The following is a 21,113-nucleotide window of genomic DNA, read 5'->3' on the forward strand; positions in this document are numbered from 1 at the left end:
AGATGTTTTGAGTAGGATGCACCATTTTAGTCTATAATTAATGTTATCTTTAAGTTCCCAGATGTAACTGCTTAATCCGGTAGAGTTAGCTTTATTTCTATTTTTGAAACTTGAGAGATGGGAATTATATCTAAGTTTCATGTCATTTTTAGTTGCTCCTATATAAGTTTTCTTGTGATTATTGGAGAATACATCACATTGGTAGATTACATTCTTAGTTATACATTTATTTAAGAATTCACAAGTATTTTTTATCCCTGCAGCCATATAGATTAGTAAGATTATCTATGCTTATGATATGGTGAGGAGGATTGTCATTTATAAGGTGGTTGTCCATATTTCTAGAGGGTGAGTTATTTGGGGAGATTGCTTATTATATCGATTGATCGGTTGTTGTGATTTTTATTCTTATTCTTCCTAGTTTCGTAGAAGGAGTTTAGCTTTTTATTGTTAATAGAGTCTATAATAGTAGCTAGGTTGCTAGTTAGGCTATGGTCTATCCTAATTTTTTTTTGCTAAAGATTTCTGAGTATTTCGTATTCATATAAAGTTCTTATTTATAAGTTTCATTACAGATTTAACTATATAACTCCTTGGAGCTGGCTAGTCTCATATATTCTTCACTCAGGCATTGCAGATCCACTTATCTCTCAACCTCTTGCCAACGTAGTTGCATCCCTTGTCCCCAGCTCTGTACAATCCACTATACCTAGAACTTCCCCATCGAAGCATTGGCTCTCTAAAATCATGTCCCTGCTCATATATTTCTTGCAGTCATTGACCCACAACAGTTTAAACAGCATCAGGCTCCACAAACATAGAGAACTTGTAACAGTCTTTGGCACTGCCCCTGCCTCCACACTCAGCAACTAAAGCACAAGAAAAAAAATGTCTGAGTCGAATTATCATTAATTTGATAATAGTTTTTCCGACAAATGATCACATCTTGAGAGATGAAGATTATTTTTTAAATTTTACATGTACACCACATGTAAATCAGTTTGATCATATATAGTACTAGTCTTGGAATAAGACGCTAGGTGATGAGTGGAAATCAGACCAGTAAAGATCTAAATATCAAAATATTTTTTATTTCTAAAGGTAAGATTAACATTTATAAAAAATTATGATTGTATGAAACATTCACTTTTAAAGTATTTATATTTAATGTAAAATGTATGAATATTTTGTTGTTTTAAACTTCAACTTAATTAAAACAGAATTATTTTAAATGACCAAGTAACTCGAAATGCCTGACTTTTTTCAAAATTAATTAAAATGAAAATAGGCAGTGCATTTCATTAGAAATACACTGCCTGTTTGCATGTGAGTTACAAAAGAGTTAATTAGAGACTCAACTGTAAATACATGCTTATGTTTAAACAAAACAAAATAAGCAGCAATAAAAAGGGAATTGAAAGAGGATCATCTTAGTAATCACATTTTATACATTCTTTCTATGCACATGGTTTATTTTGTTAAAAAATAGACACATATAGAATAACAATCGACTCTCCAATAAAAGCCATTTACACTCACAATGCTTATTATGCTGAAATCTTTTGCCAAGGAATATAACTTCCTGAGCTTTGTCTGGCTTAGTTAAAAGTTTCAAACTTTTCTTGAAAATTTAGAATCAAATTTAAAACTTTTAGCAACAAAAATGAATATTTTGAAAATAGCTTCTTTGCACTTTGGCTATAATAAAAGTGTAATAAGATATTGCATTCCAAGCTATCTTAAAATGATCTAACACTTTGAGTGAATTCTAATACACAGAACACAAGTTATGAACTTGAATGATGATTCACTTCACCTGGAAGACAAAGTTATTTAGATGACTACTGATTGTAAAGAAATTGAAATTCAGATTGGTGTGAAGAAATTTAAAGGAATTATGTCCTTCCAGATAAAGATAGATAATAATGATATGATGTAGGTTTACGAATGGATAATCTACATAGTAGTGGAATTTGAAAGAATAAGATCTGATCTCCATATATTGAAATAAATCAAATTTATGAGATAATACAAGCCAGCTGGACATGGATACCTCTGAAAGCAAAGAATCATTGTGTATGATGATGTAATGGAATAAACACGGTCAATTAATTGGAGTAACTCTGAAACTATGTGGGAGTTTTAGTGATATTAGGCCATAAAACGAAATAGTCTGGGCTAATCTGACCAGATATAATAATCAAGAAATAAATGTTTTAGAATCTTGTCCAATGTATGGGAAAGTGGACATTAAAATGACAATAACAATAATAATGAAAAGAAAGATGAGAGACAGAATTAGAGAACAGAAATACTATTATTCACCCAATGAAAAAGTCCGTGCTTCATCATAATAATAACAATCAAGTTTCATGTTAATGAATTCTGTTGTGCAGACTAATGTGGAACATTTTGATCATTTAAATGAGAAATATGTTGTACCACATGAAATCAATTTACTCAACAATAGAGTTCTCTGATAGAGATTAACTACATGCCATTCCTCATGTCAATTACTTAATTCAGGAGCCCATACATGAACACTTAGACTCCTAGAAATAGCAGTAAAATCTTACTTAAATCTCATCATCCTTCTCCAACAATAGTTTCTCTAAAACTCCTATAAATTCAGGTACATAACTTTTAACACCTTCCTGGGAAAATTAAACCCAATTTTTTTTTTTTTTTTTTCAGATATTGTAGATGTTTCCAGAATATCTAAGTGTGAAAACACAAAGGAACAGTTTTATTACAAATCAAATAGTTAATGGAAAATGTTATAAACTAACTGTTTCTCTCATTGAAAAGGAACATTTTTCATGAGTAATAAAATTCTGGGTGTGTTGCATAATAATTTTTTCACTGTTGAAGGGAAGCCCTGCTATGTAAAATAATCGTTCAAAATAATTGTAGTTTTACAATAGCAAGTTGCAGATAGTGTGTACCATAAGAAATCCATTTATCTTTCTCTTATACATTTCAAATCAGTTCTATGCTGAAGTAAATACTGAAGAGTGTTTTCTTTTTATAATTTAAAATCTATATTTTCATACAATAAAATATTGAAATATGATTTTTTCCCCCTTTTCAGGTTTAGATTAACAATGTTTTTCTTTTTTACCTGAGTTACACAATTTCACATTTTAACTTTTAAAGACATTTAATTATTAAATATGTTTAAACATTTCAACCACAATATTTTATTGATCTTAATATTGACAACAGTTAAGGTGGTGAGCTGGCTGAAACCTTAGCACAGTGGACGAAATGCTTAGCAATATTTCATATCTTTATGTTCTGAGTTCAAATTCTGACGAGGTTGACTTTGTCTTTCATCCTTTTGGGATCAATAAATTAAGTGCCAGTTGCGTACTGGGGTCGATTAAGAACCAGTTGCGTACTGGGGTCGATCTAATTGACTGACTCCACCTCCCCAAAAGTTTCAGGCCTTGTGCCAAGAGTACAAGAATATTGACAACAGTTGTTTCCTCTACTGGCTCCAGCATATTATTATACTAGCACAGGCATGGCTGTGTGGTAAGAAGCTTGTTTCCAAACCATATGGTTCTGGGTTCAGTCTCATTGCATGGCACCTTGGGCAAGTGTCTTCTACTATAGTCTCAGGCCAACCAAAGTCTTCTGAGTGGATTTGGTAGACATAAAGTGAAAGAAGTCCAGTGTGTGTGTGTATGTGTCTTTGTATCTGTGTTTTCCCCACCAGTGCTTGACAACCGGTGTTGGTGTGTTTATGCCCCCATAACTTAGCAATTTGGCAAAAGATATTGATAGAATAAGTACTAGGCTTTAAAAAAAGTACTGAGATTGATTTATTCGATAAAAAATTCTTCAAGATGGTGCCCCAGCATGGCCACACTCTAATAACTGAAGCAAGTAAAAGATAAAAGATAGCAATCAATCTACCCATAGAACCAGATATCTATACAACCATTGAATTGTTTGATATTACAGTTACAATGTAAATAAGCGTCTCAAAATTTGAGAGGTGTGTATTTAAAAAAAAAACTGTAAATATTTTAGGTGAATGATGATGTTAAAATTCTTTTTAGTTTTCTTTTTTAAAATTACCAGCAATTTGCTTTAGTGCAAACATATCTGTGAGCACTAAAAAGCTAGCTGAAATGGGTCACGTGGAGAAGGGTACACCATGAAAAATCTTGTACTGTTACTTAGTGATTGACTCATCACTACTTCAGCAAATTCACTGAAATCTATGCTTTACTGATAAGGTTATAAGAAGGCTAGAACATGTCCAGAGTTTCTTTCCTGTACTTGCTGAAATAATTAAGATATTGTAGTTAACTTATTTTTTACTTCCCTACTTATTTTTTCTTCACTAATTATTGTAAATTAACTTTTCAATGCTTTCTGCTGACATAAACTTCCTCATTAATTGTCTGTCATATTCATGGTTATCATTAATTCATTTATAACTAAATCCAGATACACATCAAGTTGTTGAGGATGCTGAAACTTCATTTGTTTTTAAAGTGTCCTCTTCCTTGAGTTTTGCAAGTTCTTTAATAGTCAACATACCTAACATGGTTTCAACCTGAGATTTTAATGTCAAATATCCAGATATTCCAAAACTCCAAGGATAACTTGTTCTTTACCTTTTGGTGAATACTCTATATCAGTGGTTCCCAAACTATGAGTCATGACCCACTGATGGGTCACAAACGGAATCTTAGTGGCTCACAAAAAGTTATAAAATTATGAATTAGCTTTGATTAACTGCTGTCTATCGAGATAGTTCAAGACTCATGTTTTCAATACCAGACTGGTTGTTTTATCAAGCAGTAGGCTTTTTTAATTCTATTATTGAGCGTATCAAGAAACAGGCTCATCCTTCTCACAGGCCTCAATGAAAATGTAATCTGAAATAAATTTGTTTCTTTCATTAATGCTTTTACCCAGTAGAGTTAAGTGGGTCGCCATAAACTGGTGTCATAAATAGTGGGTCGTGTCTCTAAAAAGTTTGGGAACCACTGCTCTATATATTTTTAAATTCAAAATTCAGGATAAAGGAAATGATAGGTTAGTATAATGGTTAGTCACATTCCAAACTTTGTCAGACAGATTTATTGCATCCTGCTTCTCATCCTTTTTGTACATCTATTACAATAGCCTCTTATTCTCACAGCTGGTTGATCTTGTGCAACCTGCATTCTGACACTCCTGACTTTCCTACCTCTTTCTTTGATAGCTATATTGGGTTACCCCACCTCAACCATCCCTTGTACTGAACAATATTTTCAGTCCCTTCTCTGCAAGATGACAGTTCCCGAAAAAGAAAAAAAAATCTCCTCTGCTCATATTTTAGCTGCAGCTTTCAACTTAAAACTGTGCGAAAGGGACTTCAACTCTGGCAATCCTTCCAGTTTTAGACAGCTCATAAATACCAGGGGTACACCACCTTCCTCCAGAGCAAATCAACAACAACACCAGCAGCAGCAGCATCAGCAGCAACAGCAACAGCAGCAGCAGCAGCAGCAGCAGCAGAATTTGAATTTACAAAACTAAAGGCTCCAAACTTTATTACTGGCAAGATGTCAATTCTTTTGCACTTATCTTCTTGAAAGCAACCACCTCTGTACGGCATAGGAATAACTTTATGGTGAATCTGTTACCTAGTAGTACAGCATATACAACTCTATTTGATGGTTATTGTTGCTGCTACCGATGATGAGGATTATGACGATGATGACAATGATAATGATGATGTAGCTGAATATACAGGCATATACAAATATATAGATTTAAGTAGTGTGAATCACATTTGTAAATACTAAATTCAGCAACTAACATAATGTAACTTATCCATATTTGCAGTGAATCTGGCTGTAAAAACATTTCAGCCTATGCAATTAGCAAATCAAAGGAAATGCTAACAACAAAATTTCATTATTGCATCTTTGATATACACTCGTGTATAAATGTAATAATGGTGCCTTCATACACATATATATATATATTTGTATATTTATGTATGTGTGTGGATGTGGGTGCAAATGTATATGAGTATGAGTGTGTATGCATGTATGAATATTCAAGCTTGCTTCCACGCATTTAAACTACCTTAAATTACATTCACAGTTGCACATACACTGACGTATGGACATGTTTAGTGTAACATATGTATCTCTTTAGTGTTTTCCTTGACAAGCATTAAATGAAAATGTGGTCTATAGAATTACACACACATGTAGCATGTGTATATATTTATATTTTTAATTACTTCTTTATTGTACATAAATATGTTTGTTTACACACACACGTGTGTATGTGTGTGTGTGTGTGTTGTGTTTGAATAAACTTATATTGAAATTAATATAAATCTCATGACAAATAAAATAGGTCTCCGCTAGAAATACACAAGCACATGTCATGAGATTTCTCCAAACACATTTGTTTGAAAATCTAGAGATGTGAGTTGTTTTTTGTTTTTTTTTTTATATATTTTCTGAGTTAGAGGAAATCAAGTAAAAGTCTCTAACATACATTTGTAGGAAAGTTTCCATTTTGAATTTCATAATTATCAGCTAATTCTAACAGTGTTTGTCTTTTCTGGAGTGTTTTAACACAAAAATACATTAAAATGGGTTAACTCTTTTTCAAAAAGAGTCCTTTTCTGATAGTTGAAATCTTTGATTTCATATTTTAATTATCAACACAAATAACATAATTCTTCTGATTTCATTGGTTACTCAAATTTCAAAGTGGTTTGGAAATTATATTTTTATGCACTTCTCGTTTTTAATGAGATAATTTTTCATTTTCGGAAAGATTATTTTTGAGGGGAAAAAAAAAGAAAGAAAAATCTAAAAGGATCTAATCCATTGAAAACAATATGTGAGATTGTCAGTTGAAAAGAGTTAGACTGGCAAAAAATTAATGAATATATAAAGATTTCATACAGTTTTCTTTTTCTCTTGTTCAAGGAAACCATTGAGGAAGTAAATTGCAATATTGATACACTATGTTAAAAATGATGTAATACTCTAAAGTACTTTGACCTTGCTGTGGAACTTGAGTGAATTAAAGAAAGTGAATAGAGAATATATGTTGTGTTGATGATGATAAAAGAAAGACTGTTCCAAAATGTGATAGCACAGAAATGTTTTGACTCCGTATTACTGACCACATGTTATGAGTTCAAATGTACTTCATCAAACATTATTAGTCAGTTTACATTGTTGTATTTGCTTCACTTGAACCAACAAAGAAGTCTCTGCATGGTCATCACTCAATGAAATTACCTTCAAATCACATCCTACTTTATTAAATAAAGAAAAGACTAGTAAGAAAAATATGTTCCTATATTCCCCTAAAAAGGAAGGAAGTTCAAAGCTGGAATGCCTTTTGATCATAGGTCTGCTCAATAAAATACAATATATAACAATATCACTACCATTTCATCTGTGAATAATTGATAGGATTTTAACTGAATACATCGGTTTATTTTCTGGAAACTACATTATAATTACTGCTTGGGATTTGACAATTATATGTCAGTTTCTGAAGTGAATTAAAGACATGATTTAAATCTAATTTACAATTACTGTAAAATTTTGGTTTCAGTGAATATATTATTGAATTTACATTTTTTTTATGTAACGATGTGTTGATGCTGTATTTATTACAGTTTAGATTTAAAGTTCTATAGAAGGATCATCAACATAGCTACAATCCAATGAGGGAAACAGGTAAAAGATAAAAGAAAGATGTGCTTCATTGCATAACAAAGAATAAAAAAAAAGTGTTTGCATTATTTTGTCATTGGAAAAATGATCCTCCCATAGATCTTAAAAGTTACTCTATGATGCAAACAAAAGAAATCTGTTCTGAAAACTATATTCCAATTGCTACAAAGTATTAGCATTAGTGAGAATTATATATAATTTGATAAGACAAACTAGAAAATCTCTCCTGAAAATAAATATTTGGTTTCTTTTTTCAAAATCACTCTCAACAATATAGCAAGTTTGTTAGAATTTATAAAAGGAAAAGGAAACACACTAATCTAATTCAAAGTGAGCAGCAAAACCATAAAATTGTCAACATGAGTTACAAGCAGATTATACAAGAAGAAAAAGAAGAAAACAGAAAGTTTCATAAAACAGAATAAAGAAACAACTTTTCTTATAAGAGGTGACAATACCAATGAAAAGTTGAGAATTTGTAGAAAGATAAATTATTTCGATTAGTAACATTTAGAAGTATTTATAGTATACAACTAAAGTGGCATTAGCCTGGTAATAAGAGGAAAGTTTAGAGTGAAGTTTAGCTACCAAAACAAGACCAGCAATGTTAGAAACTCACTTTTAAACCTGGTCAAGGAAAAAGACAGAAGAAGAACAGAGACACAAACTCATAAGTAACAGCACTATCTTATTCATAAGAGATTTATTATAAATAAATGATATATTCAGATGGAAGATACTGATGAGCTTGACATTGAAGCCCAACCTTCATAGCAGCTAATTTAGCAATAAATCTAATATGACCAATTCAAGTCAAATCTTTGAAAAATGTTAAACCAAAAAGACAAAGACTCAGAAAAAAGTGTATCAAACATAGAAGTAGATTTTCATCAGAGTTCCTGTAACAGTAAATGGAAAGTAGTGTAGTTTCTGCAGGGTTGAAACCAACTACTAAGCACTTCAATCAGTCACTGAATGCAGGTCAAGCACAATAGTTATTTCTTCCTTATCAAACAAATCAGATTTCTCATTCAAACAGAAAAAAACATTGTCATCAGCAAAGACAAGTTTAGATGTAACATCAAGAAGGTCATTAATAATTCTTTCTACTGAAGGCACAAGACCGTGAAATTTTGAGGGAGGTGACTAGTCGATTACATCGACTCTAGTGTTTCACTGGTACTCAATTTATCGACCCCAAAAGGATGAAAGGCAAGGTCAACCTTGGCAGAATTGAACTCAAAATGTAGCAGCAGAGGAAATACCACTAAGCATTTTGCCTGGCATACTAATGATTCTGCCAGCTTACCACCTTAAGAAGGTCATTAATAATAATTAAGGAAACAATGGGACTAAAAATAGATTGAGGAAAACTGGATGACATGCTAGAGTAAGTAGGAGCATGATGGCCATTTAAGATAATTTAATTCAACATTCATTCAGAAAAGATTAATAAATGCCAAGATTCTTCCAGAACTTCCATATAGCTTAAGCTGGCTGAGGGTCAGTAAACCAAACCTTCTTAAATACTTTCAATATAGTTAAGACAACAATACTTGTCTCAGTGTTATTATCTAAAGCATGACAGAAGCATTTCCTTGTTGTGGTGTTTATCAGAAAACAGACAAAGTGATTTAGGGTACAAAACAAGTGCCTATTGATTATTGTCAATAATAAATATATATCATTTAATAAAATACCCCCAAAATGTTTATGATATATGTATCATTAATATTTCTGTTGGTACCTAGATTGAGAAAGAGCATCACCCTTTTGTACATTTGAGCTAATTGCAAAAAAACAAATGATTTTTGTTTGTTTCTTTTTGTTGGTTTAGCTCAGCTACAAGTGTAAACATATTGAGAATATGGTAAAAAATTTACAGACTTTAGTAAAATTAAGGAATAGTTTTTAACTGATGAAGAATATTATCATACCTGCAGGAAACTATGTAAAAAAAGTTACATGAAATCCCAAAATAAAGAACTTACAAATTCAAATCCTAATATTTGAATCTTTCTCAATTATTTAATTTATACCACCATTAAAAAATGGATATACATGATGGATCACTTATTTATGTGTATGCGTATGTGTGGATGCTCTTGTGTGTGCTTGTGTGTGTGTGTATGTGTGTACAACAACTGACTTTTATAATGGCATCAATCATTTTGAATAATATAGACCTCCTTATAGTCACATGTTCACAAATATATATACGAGTCAGAAGATATTCGAAACTAATATCAGTGGGGCTTCCTAGTCCATTTGAGTCCTATCAACTACATATTTCCAACATGTAATGAAATAGATATTTTCCTTGCCTACAACTGGATCTCAGCAATGTAGTTGCAAGTTTTTGAAATACACTTATATCATGCAAGAAAATTTTGATATTCTAGTAATTATCAAAGGAAATATCATATAGAAAATTGGCTTTCATAAGATCAATAATCCAGCTATTAAATAAGTGTAATCTGAATTTAGGTATGACTACTCTATTGAAACAGAGTTATATCAGAGGAATCAGATTCACTTCTGGCTATTTATTCAATATTCCAGAATTTTAACCACTAAAGAACAAAGGTTCATTTATAACAGATGTTTTCATTATATATATATATATATATATATATATATATATATATATATATATATATATAAAGTCAAGAGGTATGAAGGTGAATATAAATTTATTTAACCCCATGACTTCCACAGAATTATGGCTGTTTCACGACCTTCTTCATGTGGTGTTATATCATTAATTTCAGTATACAGTAAATTATGTGTACATGTTTGGATTAATATATGTGCTCAGCATTATACAATACAATTGTATATGCAAAAAGTAATGCAAGTAGAGAAAGCTAGCTCATCAGATCATCATGGCTACATCAGCAGTTCAACTTCAAATGTGCACATAAAAGTTACTCTTTATATATACGATGTATGGACGACCTAAACTGAATAAAATTACATTGATTTCCTTTGTAAAAGGTGAAGATCAGAATACAAATATACTGTGGGTCTATTCATCATCAACATCATCATTTAACGTCTGCTCTCCATATTGGCATAGGTTGGACAGTTTGACTGGAACTGGTAAGCTGAAGAGCTGTACCAGGAAGAGCTGCACCAATCTGATGCCCTTCCCTAACGCCAACCACTCTGAGAGTGTAATAGGTGCTTTTTATATGCCACTGGCATGGGTGCCATTTACATGACACTGACACATTCCACAATTATGGCTTCACTTGGCTTGATGGGTCTTCTCAAGCACAACATATCACCAAGGTCTCAGTCATTTGTCATCCCATCTGTGAAGCACAACATTCAAAGATCATGCTTCAACACCTTGTCCTTTGCCTCCGTGAGGCCCAACATCTGAAGATCATGCTACCAGCAATGGCCATGGTTACAATTTCATTGGTGTCATTTACATGACACCAGCAATGGTCATGCCTATGATTTAACTTGATTTTTTTTCTTAACATAAGAATGCCCTTGTATCAATTAAGATAAAGTGCCAAATTGAAATTAAGGGATTCACTATCCTTGATTTAAGTCAAATGATAAGAAATAACAAGAGATAAAATAAAATAATAGATAAACCAAAAAATGAAATAACATAAGATTATAAGAAAATAATATAAAAGATATTTACCAAAGTAATTGCACAGACAGGTAGGGAGAGGACAAAACAGCTGGTGATTTAAATATTCAACAGAATTCATGGATGATTGCTTCAAAGAGTGAGGTCAATTTTCCAATAACAAACTTCTATTAAAAGCCAACTGAGATCACAAAACAGCCACAGAAGGAATTTGAGTTTTCAAGAATGTTGCACTACCAAATACCATACATGCACACATGCACGTGAATGCATGCATGCACGCGCGCGCGCACACACACACACACACACACACACACACACACACACACACACACACAGGTGCAGGCACAGCTGTGTAGTAAGAAGCTTGCTATTCAGTCACATGGTTAGTAAATATTAGGCAGTTGTCTATAGTTACCCTCACTGATTTTCAAAGAAACATGTCAACAGGGCATCTGACCTCTGTGACAGTATATATTTTTTCTTGTCTGTCCAAAGAACGATATCCATCCTGTAATGTTTACATTTGAGGGATGTTTTGATGGGAATGTTTCACCATCACTTAGATAAGTTTTGGCCTAAGTTGGTCCAGGCCATGTCTAATTAGATAATCAACTATTGGGCACATAGCGCATTCAAGCAGAGAGTTATTGTTTTTAGAGACATATCTGGGTGTGGGTGGCTTGCCTGGTATTTGTTGGAGATAATCATCTAGGGACTGTTTGAATGCTGTGAAATCACTTAATACTTTAGGACAATTAAATGTTTAATTGTTTAAAAGGCAGTAACAAGCTACAAACATTTCTTTGGGGAAGCCTGCAGGCAATTGTTTATCCTGTCACAAGTAGTTACCTAATCTCATTTCAACTGTGTTCTACCCTCTTGAAAAAAGGAAAGACACATTGGACAAAGTTCAGAGATAAAATGCTCATGGCTCAGTTATATTCAATCATACAACAACTTTCTCCATCCTATTCTTATTCTAGCCAATTACATTTTCGGTACATCCTTCTCTGCTTCTAATTAGGTCACCTAGGTAGCAGAAACTATGAAGGAGATGACATAGGATGAAGATATATATCGCATTGCTGCACTCAAGAAGACCCACTTATCACAACAAAATTGATATCCTAAAACCATTTTGGTTACGCTTATCCGTGAGGGGTTCTGCCCCATCAACTGTCTCCCCATCACCCACTTTTCAACTCGTAATACCTATCACATCCTTTATCTCCTGTCAGCAGAATAGGCACATTCTATACCCTTTGACTTTCTTAGTTATCAGCTTTCCCTCCAATTACCTTCTTTCCTTACCTACAACCTCCAGCAGTCACACCCTTTCTGCACCTTCTCCTTTCTGTGCCTTCTCTCCTCTCCCTGTACTTTATCCATCATCAACTCCTTGCTTGCTTGCTATCACCCTCAATGCCTTCATATATTTACTGCAACCCCCAGCCCCGAGCCTTTCCTATATTTCTCTTCATCATTGCTACAATCACCTCATCCAGCCCAGTACCCCCAACGTCCCTGGAGGGCATGTTCTGCCACATCCCCACTGTCATTTCTCTCACTATCACTCCCTTCATCTTACTCTCTCCAACTCACTCTCCTTTGTTTTTCCAACTGGAGTACCCATGTATCTACTCTGCTGCATGATAACTATGTCTGTCCCCTTTAAACCTTAAATCTCTCCACTGACACAAAGCTACACCCAACAATACTATTTGCCCCCTCCTTGTTAAGGTATCTTTGTCTTGAAAGGTACATGGCGATCCTTTTAGTGCTGGTATCACATACAAAGTACTAGGGTTGCTCAGGAATTTATCAGCTCCTGTCAAATCACCCAACTAGTGCACAAAAACCTGCAAGGGTGCATCCATGAGGCAAAAAATAAAATATCTTCAATTAAATCAGTTTTCAGGTATGTAGCTTACTCCCATTTCACTCTTACTGTTTAAGCTGTTTCTTTTTCTTTAATATGAAAGTTAGAGATTTCATTAAAGGGTGATTTCAAATTTTAATCTTGTGGAGAGAGTTCCAAACACCTGATAGTTAAATTGTCAGGCCCACAAATATAAAGTCAATATATAGATTCCTAGATCGTGTATTGTGTTGTATTCTTGGATAAGGCATTTAATTTCAAATTGCTCCTGACTATTCAGCTAAAAATGTACTGCATTTGCTGCAGAGTCACTTCTCACAGTCTATGTGCCAAAAATCTTGGAAATACAAGATGTCAGTTGCTCTTGTCAATAGCTATAGTACACTGAAAGATGATGATGACAATGACGACGACGACAACGATGATGACGATGATGATGATGACAATGACGACAGCAACGATGACAATGATGATGAAGATGACTACACTTATAATGATGACATCATTGTCCACTCCTACTTGTAATCACTGGTCTATAAATCATGAGTTGAATTCTTATCAGCCAGTCAAACTGAGGTACATAAATTTATGTGCCCTCCCCAGTCATACATAATATAATAGTTGTAGCGAATACTGAATGTGTCAGTTCCTAACAACACTTTTCAGATCATTATGTTTATGTTTTAATCAATTTTTTTCCTGTGTATTAGTAATGTCTCAAAAGATATCTTAAATCAAGAAACTATTTTCTCACATCAGTTAAAAACTATCAATCAATCAAACTTATTCCAACATATTTTTAATGTTCTTAATTTATGCGAGATATTTCTCCTTTCTATTTTGATATTACTCCTTTCTGGTTTGATATTTTAAAACAATTTTTGAAGAGAAAATCTAGTTTGAAATATTGTACTCTCAAAGCAGATTTCTTTAAAAATTATGTTGTAATTTTTCTATTTGTTTCTTTCATGTTTAAAATACTTCATAAAATTAAAAAAATACATGTGCACTTGATATTCTCTAGAAATACCAGCCATTCCTCCCTCAAACTACACCCCACCATGTTAGAAATGAAACAACATATTAGACAAGGTAGTCCTGATATAAAATAAGGTAAAATGGTCAGATTTGGACACCCTTTGCTCATAGGTTTTCTAAATGAAGGCTAGGACTAAACAACATTTAAAAGAACAGACATCCCTCTAGTAACTGACTCACTACACACAGATGTATCTCTATTAATTTTTACATTTATATTGAAGGAGCCAAATCATAGTTGACTCTGATACAAAGCGATTTTGTCTGAAAAGTTTCTACAAGTATATTGTCTCATTAAAAGTCGCTGTGAGATAGGCCTTTCAAGTATATTCTTCTATCTAAAAATCCATTAGTTATAGAAAATGGACCTTAGTTTTAAAGATGAATGCAAATAATCACCATATGTATTATATAGATGAGGAAGCCTTTCTTGTATAACTATATTACATAAACATCCCCTAACAACCTAGCTCTGCTAAATATTTATCTACATTTAGCTGTATTGCTTTCTTAAGTGTTTCACTATATCAAATGATGTTTTGTGCTAGTTCTCTACACTTGACTATAGGTGAGGTCTCCTTTTACTCCACCTGACTTGAAGGTTCTAAATAGAATCATGAGTTTTCTCCTTCTCTGACTAAATTATACACACCCTAAAGTCTAACAAAGACACATCTTTGTTACCACCAACCTACACCTTTCTATTTCTTACTCCAAACTTTTCTTCAGACAGCTAAAACCAGCCACCATACTACTTGGAAAACTTACACAAAGAAAAAGACCATGATGGTATCAACAGCAAAACATTCCTGTTCTCCATTCTACCACTGACATCAGAAAAGCATAATGGCTCTGTAAACCCACTTATAATCAAAATACTAAACACTTCCTTAAGAAACTATACAAAGCCTATGAAGTATTCAACAGCAACACATAAAATGTAAATTTTAGCCAGAAGAGCAACATAAAGATCTTTTCTTTCAGCAGATACATGTACTTGTCCCTCTAGCATACTTTAGCCTGTCAACACCTTGCATAAAACCTCTCAAATATTCTCCCCCTCACTCTGTCGAGGGTTTTTTTTCCAGTTCTCTCCTTGTCTTGTAAGTTACTTGGTAACCTCACTAGAGCCAACAACACCAAAGAAGCACCCACTGCACACTGTTAAGAGGTTGGCATTAAGAAGGGCATCCAACCATAGAAACCATGCCAAAACTGACTCTGGGGTTTGATGTAGCCCAGTGTCTTGCTGGATCCTGTCAAAACGTCTAACTCATGCCAGATGATAAACAATGATGATGATGAAGATGGTGGTGGTGCCTACCTGAGCCTTCATGAAACACAGCTTTATATAAAGATGAGATCATACTTACCTCCTCACAAAAACACACATCTGTTGCTACACATCTACTCCAACCCTACCTCAGCCACCTAGTAGTCTTGTTCAATATAAATACACAAAAAATAGCAACTACCAAATCCACCATCTCCGTGTCTGACAGCAACATCAAACAACATCAAAATACAACCATCACATTCACTAAAATTAATATATCATACAGATAAGAAAAATACAAGGAATTACCTAAAGCACTTCTACAACATTGACAGCACAACATAGAAAACATAGTAAAGAAAATGCAAGCACTCTGAGGTCCACTTAGCAGTGCCATGTTTTGTCAACACACTGAAACAGAAATACAACCTATAAGGAACTTATTGGATCAATCACATATATTATACTAGCCCTATTGAGCACTCAAGTGTACCGCTATGACTGTTAGCCACAGGCCTAGCTTTGGAGTTTATAAGTTCACTTCACAGTTATGGGTTATTAGATTCCTTCTCCTTAGATAACATTTTAGGTAAGTGTCTTTTACTATAGCCTCATGTTGATCAAAGCCTTCTGTTTTCAGTAACCTATGACACAAGTCAGTTCTTATAAAATAGACCTATGATAAAAGGCAGTTGAGTGGTAACTATTTCTTTTCTGAGAACCATATTATCCAATGTAAACTGTCTTTACTGAATCATAGAATGTGATTTGAGAGAAATCTGGCAGCTGTATGTGTCATAAATTTTTGAAATCAAAACCGGCTGAATCTAAAAAAATACTAACCACAACTGAGAAATTATGCATCATAGGTCTGTTTGATCAACTCACCCATTATGTGTCATAATGCCTAATAAGACCTGCTGGTGTTGAATACCAAAAATTTAAATATATATCTATGTTAGCTATTTCATTCTAATCTATTGCCTAGTTTGTTATCACCACCACTTGGATGCCTTTAAAGAAGTACATCCTGTTACAAGCTTTCAGACGAGGTCTCCAAACCAAGGATATGTTTGTATTGATTGCTTCACTAAATCTGGGCACAATGATACATTAACTGATACACTAAATATGATATATGTCAATAAATAAGCATGTGTTAACCCCTATGACATAGCTTAACTTATCAGATATAATAGCCATATTTGTATCTTCTGTCTTTAAAATGCAAGGAAGGATAATATTGTTGAATAATTTAGTTTGAGAAAAACATTGTCTGAAAAAGGTGAGATGGTCATGACTAAAATGCCTTTGATCATTTAAGACTGACCTGGGTATAAATAACTACAACTAGTTCACTATACCTGAATTTAACACTAAATGCACAGTGAGTCAAGGAGGGATCCTTTATGGTTACTCAATTTACTAGAAATAGCAAACAAAGATGGCTCATATCACACCTTGTCATCTTTTAAAACTAGAAAGAATGTAGTTCTATGTACTTTGAACAAGTAAGATGGTCATGGCTGGAATGCATGTAACTGTGATTCTATTAGTCCAGAATTGATCTGGGGTTAAACAACAGAAACAGCTTTTGACCTATCTAAATTTGCCATACTATACTCAGTGGTAGTTAGTTATTTCATTACAGCTGAATGCTTTTAGCTGGATCATTGTAAATGATCACACCTATAATTTGTACAAGAGCAATACGTTTCATACTAAGTTGTTTTATTTGTTTCTTTCTCAGAGAAGTGCCACCATATCTATTCAATTAATTTTAACTTTTAACATCAAAATTTCCTATCCATCATAATACATACATAATATATCATTCTCATTTACTTTGATTTTCTTTATTTTATATATTACAGTATTTAAAACAGACTTTTATATTTCTAGTTATTTTTAACATCACACATTTTTATTCTGAACTTTAAACCTTTAGACAATTATGGTTTCTGGTTAATTCTTTAACTTATCGCAAGAAAGAAAAATGAAGCTCTATATAATTACCTCAAGGAAGTACTAAAATCAGCGATGAAAATATATGGGAAATTTAGAACAGAGAATGACATTAAATTGATTTCCCTAGATACATATAGTAACATAGAAAACAAGGCAAAACAAAGTCAAGAACATTACTTTGAATAAAGGTTAAAATAAGAGTAGAATTGACTATTCGGTGTGAAAACAAATGATAGACTTTGACAGGTTATAATTCTCAAGGGTTAAGAAAGTATACAACTGTACTTTTTCAGCCAATGAAAAGTGAAGAAATATTTATATCAAACAATTCTCTATCCGATATTAGATCTATAATTATTTTTGATGAATCACTGATTATCATTGAGTTGAGAATGAAAGTGATAGCTGAGATTTGTATCCATGAAAGTTCACCAGCTAAAAACAGAAGGTATAGCTTCTCTACATTAATTATATATCAGGATTTCAACTTTATCATACCAGTGAAATGAGGAACGAGGTGTTCATTTTCCTTCTTCTTACTTTATTGTTTTTACTTCGAAGAAAATTTTAAAAAATAATTATTAAGTAAGACAAAGAAGTTTGGAAAGTAGTTAACTTTATTCACAGACACAAATAAAGAAATCATTAAAAATTCACAATAAAGTTCTTTCACACTTCAATATAAATAATGTGTATGTATTTATATATCTTCACAAATACACACGGGAACACACAATTTATATATATATATATATATATATATATATATATATATATATATATATATATATATATATATATATATCATCATCATCATCATTGTTTAACGTCCGCTTTCCATGCTAGCATGGGTTGGACGATTTGACTGAGGACTGGTGAAACCGGATGGCTACACCAGGCTCCAATCTAATTTGGCAGAGTTTCTACAGCTGGATGCCCTTCCTAACGCCAACCACTCAGAGAGTGTAGTGGGTGCTTTTACGTGTCACCCGCACGAAAACGGCCATGCTCGAAATGGTGTCTTTTATGTGCCACCCGCACAAGCCAGTCCAGGGGCACTGGCAACGATCTCAACATACACACACACACACACACACATATTGATGCTTATTTGTATATTGAGATATAATGAAAACAATTTTACATTAAACTGAAGGATTACTCAATACTTTTCTGTAAAAGTACATATTTATTTTACATTTATGAGGAGTGTGGTGACAGTGATTTCATAATGTCAGTCTGCTAGCCTCCAATGAACTATGATGAAAGTTTAGCAGGGCAAAACTTCGAAGTCACTATCACCATACTTCTTGTAAATGTATAATGTATATATATGTGTGTGTGTATGTGTCTATGTAGACACACCCAAACACACATACACATGCACATATATGTATGCATCTCTATATAGCCTTCTCTAGAGGTATGAACAGACAAGGAAGGAGCTGTTCTACTCTCTTAACTCCCTAGAACTTAAGTTTGGTATAGTGACTAACCTTAAACTGGGTTGCTTCTCTTTTAATTTTTCATGCATACAATCAATTTCCTGACAATAGGATGTTGCTGTTACAGTTTTTCCTTGTTGCAAAAACGAATAACGAATAACCCCCTTTGTTGACCACCATACAGTGACCATCAATTTTTTAGGGTTAATGGTGATTTTGGGTAGTGTTTTGGTGACTCTCCTGCATCTAACCACTGTTCTGTTCTCCAGCTGTTATCAATGTGTATCCATTTCTCATCACACGTAATGAGTTGATACAAAAATAGTTCTCTTTCCAACCAAGAAATCAACATGGAACACACTGTAAGGCGTCTGTTTCTCTGAATCTCATTAAATTGATGGGGAACAAACCTATCCATCTTTTTGACTTTTCCAATTTTCTTCAAGTGCTTGGAAGCAGTTGCAGGAGATGTCTGGAGCTCTGATCCAATTTTTCGGACTGTTTTCTCAGATTTCGTTTAACCAAAGCATTCAATTCATCATGCCGAATAACTGAGTTTGGTCACCTCCTTGATTCTTTTTTAAGGCTTTCATTTCCTGAATGAAATCTGTGGAACCATCTCTGAACAGTTCTAATGTCAGCAGAATCATTACCAAAAGCCCACTGATGTTTCGCAGAGCTTTGGTGGCAGAGCGACCCAACTTGTATTCATACAAGAAAACTACTTGGTATTGTTCAATTGTCAACATTGTCATAAGAGCTGTGAGTAGCAATTTTGAATAATAGTATCATCTAGAAAGAAAAAGAGTTAAGAGTAAACACAGGCATATACATAGAGACTCATTAAAAGTCCATTTATAGATGACTCATTTAAAGAAGCCCATTTAAAATACGACATTTCATGTGAGACAACTTGATATATACGTATTTATACTTATACACACACACACACACATATATATAGATAGATAGATATGTACACACACACACACACACACACACATATAGATAGATAGATATGTACACACACACACACACACACACACACACACACACACACATATATATATACACACACACATATACTGTAAAAACCCATGTAATTTATGCCCTTTATTCGCAAAAATAAAAACAAACTTTAGTGGGTGCATAAATTACACGAGTAGATTGTTTCCAGAATTTAACAAAAAATGTTTTTGTTGCAAAAAGACGTACAAGACATAAAAATTCATATCAGAAGTTGACTCATTTAATGTCAGAATAGGTTTTTATAGAAAAAAAAATGGATTAAATACACATAATAAAGTTGTCTTTTATTTATGCTGGACGGTATAATGCTTACTTTTCCTTCCTCTGTTGGTTCTGTAAAGTGTCATCCAAGATAATGTTTATTGGTAATTAAACTTGATTTACAATACCTGTGCATATTTATCAGCTTTGTTTTTGTTGGTAATTTTATCAACTACTTTTCCTGTGATAGTAATTTGCCAAGGCATACAACAGTATGTTAAAGATCGAACATAATCTCTTGTGGGCAAGAAATGTAAAATAAAGGTTATGATAAACAACACATAGACTTTTTAATTCAATAGCTTTCAATGTGATACATGTTAAACAGAAATCCTTTTTATTTAATGAAAATTTAATATAAGATAACCAAAGCTTTTTGTATGAAACTGGATAGGCAGAATGCATGTAGAAAATTATGCTGTTGGCCAGCATCTGATGTACTATCATTTGTCATGTGAAGGCCTGTAGCTTAGTGGTTAGAGTAATCAGCTCACAATCATAAGATTGTGAGTTTGATTCCTGGCAGTGTGTTGTGTTCTTGAGCAAGACATTTTATTTCCTGTTGCTTCAATCCACACCTGGCGAAAATGAGCTGTACTTGTATTTCAATGGGTTAGTCTTGTCACATTCTATGTCACACTGAATCTCCCTGAGATCTATGTTGAAGGTACTTATGTCTGTGGAGCGCTCAGCCAATGGCTTATTAATATCACGAGCAGGTTGTTCTGTTGATCAGATCAACTGGAACCCAGGTTGTCATAACCAATGGAGTGTCAGTTCATCATTTGTCATAGCTTTTCCCAACTAGTCTTAGCGGTATTGGAATGATAATCGTACAACAGCAGTGACTACATTAACAACAATAACAACAACAACAACG

Source organism: Octopus bimaculoides, chromosome 1 (genome assembly GCF_046866305.1).
Source record: "Octopus bimaculoides isolate indiv1 chromosome 1, ASM4686630v1, whole genome shotgun sequence".
Classification (NCBI taxonomy): domain Eukaryota; kingdom Metazoa; phylum Mollusca; class Cephalopoda; order Octopoda; family Octopodidae; genus Octopus; species Octopus bimaculoides.